Below are 10868 nucleotides of genomic sequence, written 5' to 3'. Positions count from 1 at the left end.
GGGATATATATATGTGGATATATATATATCGGGACTAAATAAAGTATCTCATAACTTTTTCATTCAATAATATTTCAAAGATTGAATCCATTCAAGTCTTAACTTGTGGTCTCATCTATGGGATGTTTTTCTTAAAACTCTTTATACTTTGAACAGTGGTAGTTCAAGTAAGCTTTATAGATGATATAAGTGTAGTGAAGTATTTGGTAACTTCATTTCTTGTTTTTACTTATATCTAGTAAGTAATTATCTTACACGCGATAAAGATTCTATTAAGTATCCATTTAGATACTTATATTATTGTTATCACTATATATTATCTTGCGAGCTGTAAGGCTCACTCTTGTTTTATTTCTTCATCACACAACAACAGTTAGGAGAGATGGCCAGACTCCAGCAGACCCAGCGCAAGCGCGTGGGAAGCGCCCCGCGTCTTCCCGATGATGTTGTAGCTGCTATAGCTGCAGAGGTAGATCTATTGTAGATCCTACTATCTACTTTTGAGAATCAAATTATGTATAATTATAACTTGTGGCAGATAATGGCAATTAACTGTAAATTTATCAAGTAATCATTTTGGGTTGTAATAATTTTAAATTGTGGATTCAAAGACTTGTACTTATTTCAATTTCATCTCTGAGACTATAACGGGTTGTGGTGTGTGTTAGTGTGGGGTCACAGCATAAGGTTATTTTTATTAATTAAGTGAAGTGATATTGTGGAAAGAAAGACCGTGACAACCCGGATCCCCGACCCCGGATCTGGGGGTGTTACAGAAATTGACAACACAACGATTTAAGCACAAGTTATCCCTTTTTGATTACATAGGGCAAATAAAACTGTTAGAGTTACCCACTAATCATGCACAACGTACATGAACCTATGCTAGCACGGCAAGTTCTAAATCTCAAGATCCACCGTCGCTTCACAAGAGATTAACACCCTATCTTATATGTTCGCGACGCACATAAGACGAATACGCACAACCAATACTAGATATCATGCAATCATCACATACTAAAGTATTAAACAATTAACTAAAGAATTCCATAATAAATCCGTTGCAACCCCATGATCACGATTAGCCCAGAATAGAACTTATCGCCATCATGGGTTCATATGAAATCATGATAAACAAACACAAGAAAATAATAACTAAACTGATTATATTAAAACAGAGTACGTCACAAGAGTAAATAAGTCAAAGCAAGAAAACTAGCATCCAACGTTACAATGAAACAAGAATCACAAGAATATATGCTTCCTCTTCGTTGCTGTGTGCTAAATCGGTCTTCTTCCTTATCTCCTTCGCTTCTTGCAAAACACAATCTAAAACATAATCTCCTCTTAATACTTTTAATACTCTTAATACTCTCTGAAAAACGTCTCAAATCTACTTATATAATAGTCCCATAAAACTCAGATTACATAGAAGTTGGAAGCCAAACAGAAGTAGAAGTCTAAAATAATATATCTTTTTCCCCGACCCTGCGCGGCCGCTCAGCATTTCTGCGCGGGCGCGCAAGGCTGCTGCGCGGCCGCTCAGCATTGCTGCGCGGGCGCGCAGGACCCTACTGGAAAAATTCCAGGTTTGCTCCGTTTCTTCGCCTTAATCTGCCCATTCTTTTCCTCTCGCAATGGTGAACACATGCCAAGGCTTATTCTCGATGATTCCTCCTCCGAAATGTAACTAATACCCTGAAATGCATAAACACTAGAAAAACGCATCAAATACACAAAATACTTGATTTCAAGACACCAATTTAAGCCATTTTAAGACGTTCTAAGTGGTATAAAATGCCACTTATCACACCCCCAAACTTAAATCGATGCTTGTCCTCAAGCGTCACAGACTCAAAACAAATAAAAAATATGCATGAATGCAATCTAAATGAAAATGCAACGATCCCCCTTACTACAATTAACCAACCAAATTGTCACATCTCAACGAATGCAGTTAGACACTAAAGATCAATAAACTCATGCAACAGACATACAGCCAGAAACGTGGTGTGTGCAAATGCTTAACAGATATGCTTCGGAACTAGACCAATTACTATGACTAGACTATCCTCAAGGCAATCCTACGATTATACAAAGAATAAAAATTCTAGGCACAAAGTGATATACAACACTACAAGAACTCTGGAGCTTACTACGGAATCGTGCTTTTTATTTACAACTCAAATGCTTATTTGACCGTGCAATGAGTGAGGTCCACAAAAGACTTATACAATGGTATCCATGTAACGAGCGTTAGGTTAGCGGATCCCAGACTCTAAAAGCCTTAGGTCACTAGGCACAAAGTCCCCTAAGAACTTAATAACTCGAATACCAAAGAGCCCACTCTTGATCAATTATGCAAATTTTTTTTTTTTCTGAGCAAGTGCGTTTCGCTCCATCTTGCTCAACCCTAGACTACTCGCATAACATGCGAGCCGGCTACTAGCCATTTGACGCCTAGCCACAACTAGCAATAAATTCCATTTTTACTCCATTTTTTTTTCTTTTTCATGCCTTTACCACTAAGAACCTATTATCAAATTCTAAGCATAATAAATAGATTATCCTCGAAAATAATCAGATCATAACAACAATCTAGTCCTTAAGCATTCTCTAAGACTTAGTAACAATACAAGTGCTTCTAGCATGCATATCAACCTACACAACTTAATATCACTTTAATGCTATCACTACACTCGCATCAATATCACAAGTCAGTCGATAAATCATTGCAAAAGGGATCATGGTATATGCATGAGCTATATGATATGACAAACAAATAAAGCTATATATAAAAAAAACTATATGGCAAAAATTATGCAACTATATGAACTAACTATCATGAATATGCAGCTATATGACACACACAAAATATTCATTAACTACCACCCCCAAACTTAAAATCTTCACTATCCCCAGTGAAGGTAGTAGAAAGGAACACATGGTATACCTACTCGGAGTCATCATCATCATCACCCTCAGTGGGTGGAGTATCAGGCGGCGGGTATGCAGAGTCCTCACCAAAAACTGGCCACTGGATATCAGCTCCAAGGCCTTGAAAAGCAGTCCCTAACGCAAGGGTGAGCTCCTGAGCAAACCTGCTCTGCGTCTCATACATGGCATCCATCCACCGTGAAAGCCTCCTATACTGGGCATCACCCATCCCAGCACCCTCCTGAGCTCTCGAAGAACTAGCCTCACCACGCCCTGGCCTGGCCATAGTAGCACCTCGTGCTGGACGCCCTCCTAAAAGACGATAACCCAGCCCATGCTCCTCAGGCTCACCACCGGTCCACTCCTGCATCCCATTCAGAGTGCCAGAATCTATCGGAGCTGCTGGCAACTGCAACTGCTCATGAGCCGGCCAGTTCACTCCTACTGCTCGGCATAGCTTTGTAACCGTGGATGCATAAAGGATGTTCATATGCTTTGCTCCCCTCAAAAACTTCAGAATTCCTTGGTAGATAAACTCACCAAGGTCCACATAGTATTCCTCATTCAGAATTCCCCACAACAACTGTGCTCTCTCAACTGTGACCTCGTGTGCATGTGAAGAAGGCAAAATATTAGCACATATAAATGCATTCCATGCACGGGCATACCTGTTCATGACGATCGCTGGAAAGTGACGATACTCATTATTGGCTGGACTGCGGTTCCAAACTGTGCCCGGTCGACAGAGAGTCGCACAAATCAAATCCAAGTCAAAATCCTCAGCAGTCTTTTCATTCCAGTTCTCCTCCTCGGGCTTTCTCTCTCGCTGTCCAATCACACAGCGAATCGCCGCAGGATGATAATCAACTGTCAGCCTACGAACTACAGAAAACCCATTCTTTTCAGCCTTCGCGTTCGCGTAGAACTCGCGAACAACACTCATCGGTACTGCTTCGGGTGACTCACAAAAAGCTATCCACCCCTTCTCTGCAATCATGGGCAACAACTCACCATCCCTCCATGATGGTAAAAACCCCCTCTCCTTCAGAATCGGCTTCCCCAACAGCCTAGTGTACTCCTCCTCCGCGGCTCTGTCAGTTAACCGAGGCCTTGCAGCAGTACCCCTTGATGAATCAGCAGTAGGAACTGTGCTGCTGCTGTCAATAGTGCGTGCTCTCTTGGGTGCCATTGATTTGTGAAAAAAAGTGTGTAAGAACTGATTTTTGATGTTTATGAGAGGGTTTAAGTGTAGGAAGTTGTGGGAGATATGTAGGATAGGTGTATGTATATATAGGGTGTGGAGTAGGTTAAATTAGATTAGGAGTGGGGTTGAGGGATAAAATCATGGGGTAATGGGAAAAGAATTCGTGGGTTTATGGACTGTAATGGGTTTTTGTGTTTTTGTTTTTTTTTTTCTGAACTGATATAAATTTTCTGGAACTCGACCCCTGCGCGGCCGCTCAGCATAGCTGCGCGGGCGCGCAGAGGGTCTCTGGAAAAAAAAAATTTCAGCCCCTGTTTTCTGATTTTTTTGTGTTTTGGATAGGTTATTAACTTCTAAGGGTTCCTGTAACAACAATTCATGGGTTGCCTCCCACACAGCGCTTCTTTTTCGTCATTAGCTTGACGTTCCGTACCTTTCTCACGTAGTCAACAACATGGCACTAACCACCTCTCGGTTTGCCATGTCCCCATAGTAGTGTTTCAACCGCTGACCGTTAACCTTGAATGCTTGGTCCGAATCATTCTCAAAAATTTCCACCGCTCCATGTGGAAACACAGTTTTGACAATAAAAGGTCCAGACCACCTTGATTTCAACTTCCCAGGAAAAAGTCGGAGCCGAGAGTTGAATAACAGAACTTGTTGCCCTGGCACAAATAACTTAGGATGTAGCTTCCTATCGTGCCACCTCTTCACCTTTTCCTTATACATTTTGTTATTCTCGTACGCTTGAAGTCGAAATTCATCAAGTTCATTAAGCTGAAGCATTCTTTTCTTACCAGCTGCATCTAAATCCAGGTTCAATTTCTTCAATGCCCAGTAGGCCTTATGCTCAAGCTCCGCCGGTAGATGACATCCCTTACCGTACACCAACTGAAACGGTGACATCCCAAGTGGAGTTTTGTATGCTGTTCTGTAAGCCCAAACAGCTTCATCGAGCTTTAAAGACCAATCCTTCCTTGACGGACAAACAACCTTCTCTAGAATGCGCTTTATCTCTCTGTTAGACACTTCCGCTTGACCATTTGTTTGCGGATGATAGGCAGTAGCTACTCGATGATTCATATTATAACGCTGCATCATAGAAGTGAACTTTCGGTTACAAAAATGCGATCCTTCATCACTTATGATTACCCGAGGTGTTCCAAACCTTGTGAAAATTTGCTTATGAAGAAAATTTAGCACTGCCTTTGCATCATTTATCGGTAAAGCTTTAACTTCGACCCATTTTGAGACATAATCGACTGCCAGCAAGATGTACTGATTATTGCAAGATGAGATAAAAGGCCCCATGAAATCGATTCCCCATACATCAAAGACCTCGACTTCAAGCATCACATTTAATGGCATCTCATCCTTCCTTGACAAATTTCCCACTCTTTGGCAACGATCACACCTTAAAACAAACTGATGAGCATCCTTGAACAAAGTAGGCCAGAAAAAACCTGCTTGCAGAATACGAGCTGCCGTCTTCTCACCTCCATAGTGTCCACCATAAACCGTGGAATGGCAGTCTCGTAATATCCCCTCCGTCTCACAGAACGGGATACATCTCCTGATGATCTGGTCAGCTCCCTGTCTAAACAAATATGGTTCATCCCACATATACCACTTCACCTCATGCAGAAACTTCTTCTTTTGAGCGGATGTCAAATTAGGAGGCATTATATTGCTGACAAGATAGTTTACAATATCTGCAAACCATGGTTCTTCCTCCTGAATTGCAAACAACTGCTCATCCGGAAAAGATTCATTGATTAACGTCCTATCTTGTGAAGTAGAATCGGGATTCTCCAACCTAGAGAGATGGTCAGCTACTTGATTCTCAGTACCTTTTCTATCTTTGATCTCTAACTCAAATTCTTGAAGTAAAAGCACCCAACGAATGAGTCTCGGCTTCGAATCCTTCTTAGAAACCAGATAGCGAATAGCTGCATGATCAGTGAATACTGTCACTTTCGTACCAAGCAGATAAGATCGAAATTTCTCAAAGCCAAAGACTATAGCCAAAAGCTCCTTCTCAGTAGTGGTGTAGTTCAATTGGGCCCCATTTAAAGTCTTACTCGCATAGTAGACCACATGGAAGAGATTTTTCTTGCGCTGTCCCAGAACTGCACCTACCGCATAATCACTCACATCACACATCATCTCAAACGGTTCTGTCCAATCTGGTGCTGTAATAACTGGTGCCGTGATCAAACTCTCCTTGAGAGTCTCGAATGCTGCCAAACATTCATCATTAAATTTAAAAGGCACATCTTTCTCAATTAAATTACACAACGGCTTCGATATCTTTTAAAGTCCTTGATGAATCGCCGATAAAAACCCGCATGACCGAGAAAACTACGGATTCCTTTCACCGAATTAGGTGGGGGAAGATTTTCAATGACTCCCACCTTGGCCTTGTCCACCTCCAGACCTTTGCTAGAGACCTTATGCCCAAGGATAATGCCTTCACGCACCATAAAATGACATTTCTCCCAATTAAGCACCAAATTAGTTTCCACGCATCTTTTGAGTACGGCGCGCAGATTATTCAAACATTCATCATATGAGTGTCCAAAGACGGAGAAGTCATCCATGAACATTTCGATGTTATTTTCAATCATGTCAGAGAATATAGCCATCATACATCTCTGAAAGGTGGCCGGGGCGCCACATAACCCAAACGAAACTCTACGAAAAGCAAATGTGCCAAATGGACAAGTGAAGGTAGTCTTTTCCTGATCCTCTGGTGCAATACAAATCTGATTATACCCGGAATAACCATCCAGAAGACAAAAATACTCATGTCCCGCCAATCTGTCAAGCATTTGATCAATAAATAGAAGAGGGAAGTGATCCTTCCTTGTGGCTTTGTTCAATTTTCTATAATCCATGCATACTCTCCATCCTGTAACTGTTCGAGTAGGGATGAGCTCATTCTTTTCATTTGCGACCACAGTGATACCTCCTTTCTTAGGTACACATTGCACGGGGCTCACCCACGAGCTGTCAGAAATAGGATAAATGATGCCTGCATCTAGCCATTTCAGAATTTCTTTCTTCACCACCTCCTTCATGATCGGGTTCAGTCTTCGCTGCTGTTCCACAGTTGGCTTACTTCCTTCCTCTAGCAGAATTTTATGCATACAATATGAAGGACTTATCCCCTTGATGTCTGCTATGGTCCATCCTATAGCCGATTTGAATTCTCTCAAAATCCTTAAGAGCTTGTCTTCCTCACTACCTGAAAGGTCAGCTGAAATAATAACAGGTAACGTAGATGAATCACCTAAAAAAGCATACCTCAAGTGTTCAGGTAATGGTTTGAGCTCTAAGGTAGGCGCTTCCTCTATTGATGGTTTGAGCTTCCCTTCAGCGTTCTTGAGGTCAGAAGTACCAAGAGATTCAAATGGTATATCCAGCTTTCGCTTCCAGGGAGAAGCGTTCAGATATTGTAATTGCTCGTTGTTATCTTCATCATCACTGTCAAATTCCCCCACTAAGGCCTTTTCCAATGCATCAGACATTAGCATGTGATCGAGTTCCGAAGTAACCGCAGAATCAATCACATCTACCTTTAAGCACTCCTCATCTTCTGTAGGGAATTTCATTGCCTTGAATACGTTGAAGGTCACATCCTGATCTTGGACCCGCATAGTAAGTTCCCCTTTTTGCACATCTATCAAGGTACGGCCAGTAGCCAAGAAAGGCCTCCCCAAGATTATGGGAATCTTCTTATCTTCCTCAAAATCTAGAATAACAAAATCTGCAGGAAAGAAGAGCTTATCCACCTTGACGAGCACATCCTCAACTATGCCCCTTGGGTAAGTAATGGAACAGTCCGCCAATTGTAGCGACATGTATGTGGGTTTTGGATCAGGCAGATCCAGCTTTTTAAAGATCGACAATGGCATCAGATTAATGCTTGCTCCCAAATCACAAAGGCACTTGTCAAAAGTTAGATTGCCAATGGTGCAAGGAATGGTGAAGCTTCCTGGATCTTTCAGTTTTGGTGGTAACTTTTGCTGCAGAACCGCGCTACATTCTTACATGAGAGCAACGGTTTCAAGGTCATCCAGTTTCACCTTCCTTGAAAGAATAGTCTTCATAAACTTCACATAACTAGGCATTTGTTCCAGAGCCTCAGCGAAAGGTATATTGATGTAAAGTTTCTTGAACACCTCCAGAAACTTCCCGAACTGTCTATCCAGCTTTTATTGCTGCAATCTCTTAGGAAAAGGTGGTGAAGGATAGAGCTGTTTCTCCCCTGTATTAGCCTCAGGTAGAGTGTGTTCAACAATAGTCTTCCTTGGTTCCGCCGCTTTCTCCTTTTGCTTAAATTCTTCATCTCTAACTTCAGCTTCGACTTCTTTTGCCTTTTCAGCATCAGCTACTTTTCCAGACCTTAAGGTAATAGCCTTGACTTGCTCTTTAACTTCCTTCCTGCCTGGTACTTCCGTGTCACTGGGAAGAGTTCCAGGTTGACGATTGAGCACTGCATTGGCTAATTGACCGATTTGATTTTCCAAGGTCTTGATAGAAACCGCCTGAGTCTTGCACAACAGCTTAAGTTCCTCAAAATCAGCACTAGTAGGTGCAGTTGCACTTCCCTGTTGAGGATATGATTGCCTTGTAGCATACTGCTGTGGTTGCTGGAATCCAGGTGGGTTAAACTGTTTACTCACTCCTTGCTGATATGGTGGCTGAATAGCATTCTGATTATTCCCCCAGCTGAAATTTGGATGATTTCTGTTGTTAGGATGATAGGTCGCTGGCACAGGCTGCTGTTGTCGTTGATAATTATTCACATACTGAACAGATTCATTGACAAGAGAACACTGATCCGTAGCATGAGAACCTGCACAAAGCTCACAAACCATAGCTATTTGATTAACTCCATACGTAGCCAGAGAATCAACCTTCATTGATAGCGCTTGGAGCTGGGCTGCAATAGCGGTGGCTGCATCAACTTCCAGAATACCTGCTACCTTGCCTGACGTCATCCTCTGAGTTGGGTTTTGATGCTCATTTGCAGCCATCGTCTCGATAAGATTATACGCCTCAGTATAGCTTTTAGCCCATAAGGCGCCTCCAGCTGCTGCATCGAGCATGGGCCGAGATTGGGCCCCCAAACCATTATAAAAACCAGTGATTACCATCCAATCCGGCATTCCATGATGTGGACATTTTCTCAACATTTCCTTGTAGCGTTCCCAAGCCTCGCACATAGATTCTGTAGGTTGCTGCGCAAACTGAGTAAGAGCACTCCTCATAGCAGCAGTCTTTGCCATTGGATAAAACTTCACCAGAAACTTTTGCGCAAGATCTTGCCACGTAGTGATTGACCCAGCTGGTTCAGAATGTAACCAGTCTTTAGCCTTATCCCTCAGTGAGAATGGGAAGAGCCTCAACTTGATAGCCTCATCAGTCACGCCATTATACTTAAAAGTGCTGCAGATCTCGACAAAATTCCTTATGTGCATGTTGGGGTCTTCAGTTGCCGCTCCTCCAAAAGAAACAGAATTCTGCACCATCTGAATAGTGCCCAGCTTGATTTCAAAGGTGTTAGCTTGAATAGCCGGATGAAGGATGCTTGACTGAATATCATCAATTTTAGGCCGAGAAAAATCCATAAGAGCTGGATCAGCTTGAACAATACGATCTCCCATGTTTACTGGTTCTTTCTGCTCAGTTCCTGAATCCGAATCCTCAAAATCTAACTTCTCCGGTGTATCAAGAACTTCGTCTTTCTCCTCAGCTGTATCTAAGGTCCTCTTGCGAGCACAAGAACGAGTTTGCATAAACGCTTGCTAAAGTACCTGAAACACAACCGAAAAGAGTAATTAACTACTACGTCCTAATCACTGAGTCCTAATGACCAATGATGGTAAGTACATAAACTAAACAAATACGCCGAGTCCCCGGCAGCGGCGCCAAAAACTTGTTAGGGCGAAATCACGCACTAATATTCACGCAAGTATACGCGTTCGCAAGTAATATAGAATACTTTCTAGTTCGTTCCCTCAGAGACTCAGACTAATTTATTGTCTAATTTAACTCACTCACCAATGTATGACTACTTCTCAATGTTAAGATAATAACACTTAAAATTGTTTATTAAATATTAACTATAATTAACTACTTAATTAACCACTTAACTAACACTTCAATTTATCAATAATAAAACACTCATGAGATCACAACTTCATTATTACTTCCTTCTATAGCCATAGTTATTACCTTTAGCATGTGACAGTGATGATATTAATCGAATAACACGAAACTGATAAAAGCCAACTTTCATTGTACTAATACCATTCTACCAAACATCCACAATTAAGATAGAAGTTGAATAGTCATCAATTATGTTGAGTTCCTATATGTCTACAGAAATTGACAACACAACGATTTAAGCACAAGTTATCCCTTTTTGATTACATAGGGCAAATAAAACTGTTAGAGTTACCCACTAATCATGCACAACGTACATGAACCTATGCTAGCACGGCAAGTTCTAAATCTCAAGATCCACCGTCGCTTCACAAGAGATTAACACCCTATCTTATATGTTTACGACGCACATAAGACGAATACGCACAACCAATACTAGATATCATGCAATCATCACATACTAAAGTATTAAACAATTAACTAAAGAATTCCATAATAAATCCGTTGCAACCCCATGATCACGATTAGCCCAGAATAGAACTTATCGCCATCA

General features: G+C 41.5%; 1 non-coding gene across 1 annotated transcript; it reads left to right on the top strand.

Annotated features, from left to right (window-relative positions):
* The first annotated feature begins 9313 nt into the window (after positions 1-9313).
* On the top strand, positions 9314-9420 carry LOC141715689 (small nucleolar RNA R71). The gene has a single exon (XR_012572441.1). It is a non-coding gene; the product is annotated as a small nucleolar RNA R71 (small nucleolar RNA).
* The last annotated feature ends 1448 nt before the right edge of the window (positions 9421-10868 follow it).

This window comes from Apium graveolens, chromosome 3 (assembly GCF_009905375.1).
Source record: "Apium graveolens cultivar Ventura chromosome 3, ASM990537v1, whole genome shotgun sequence".
Taxonomy (NCBI): Eukaryota; Viridiplantae; Streptophyta; class Magnoliopsida; order Apiales; family Apiaceae; genus Apium; species Apium graveolens.
This window is presented reverse-complemented; position numbering and strand designations above follow the sequence as displayed.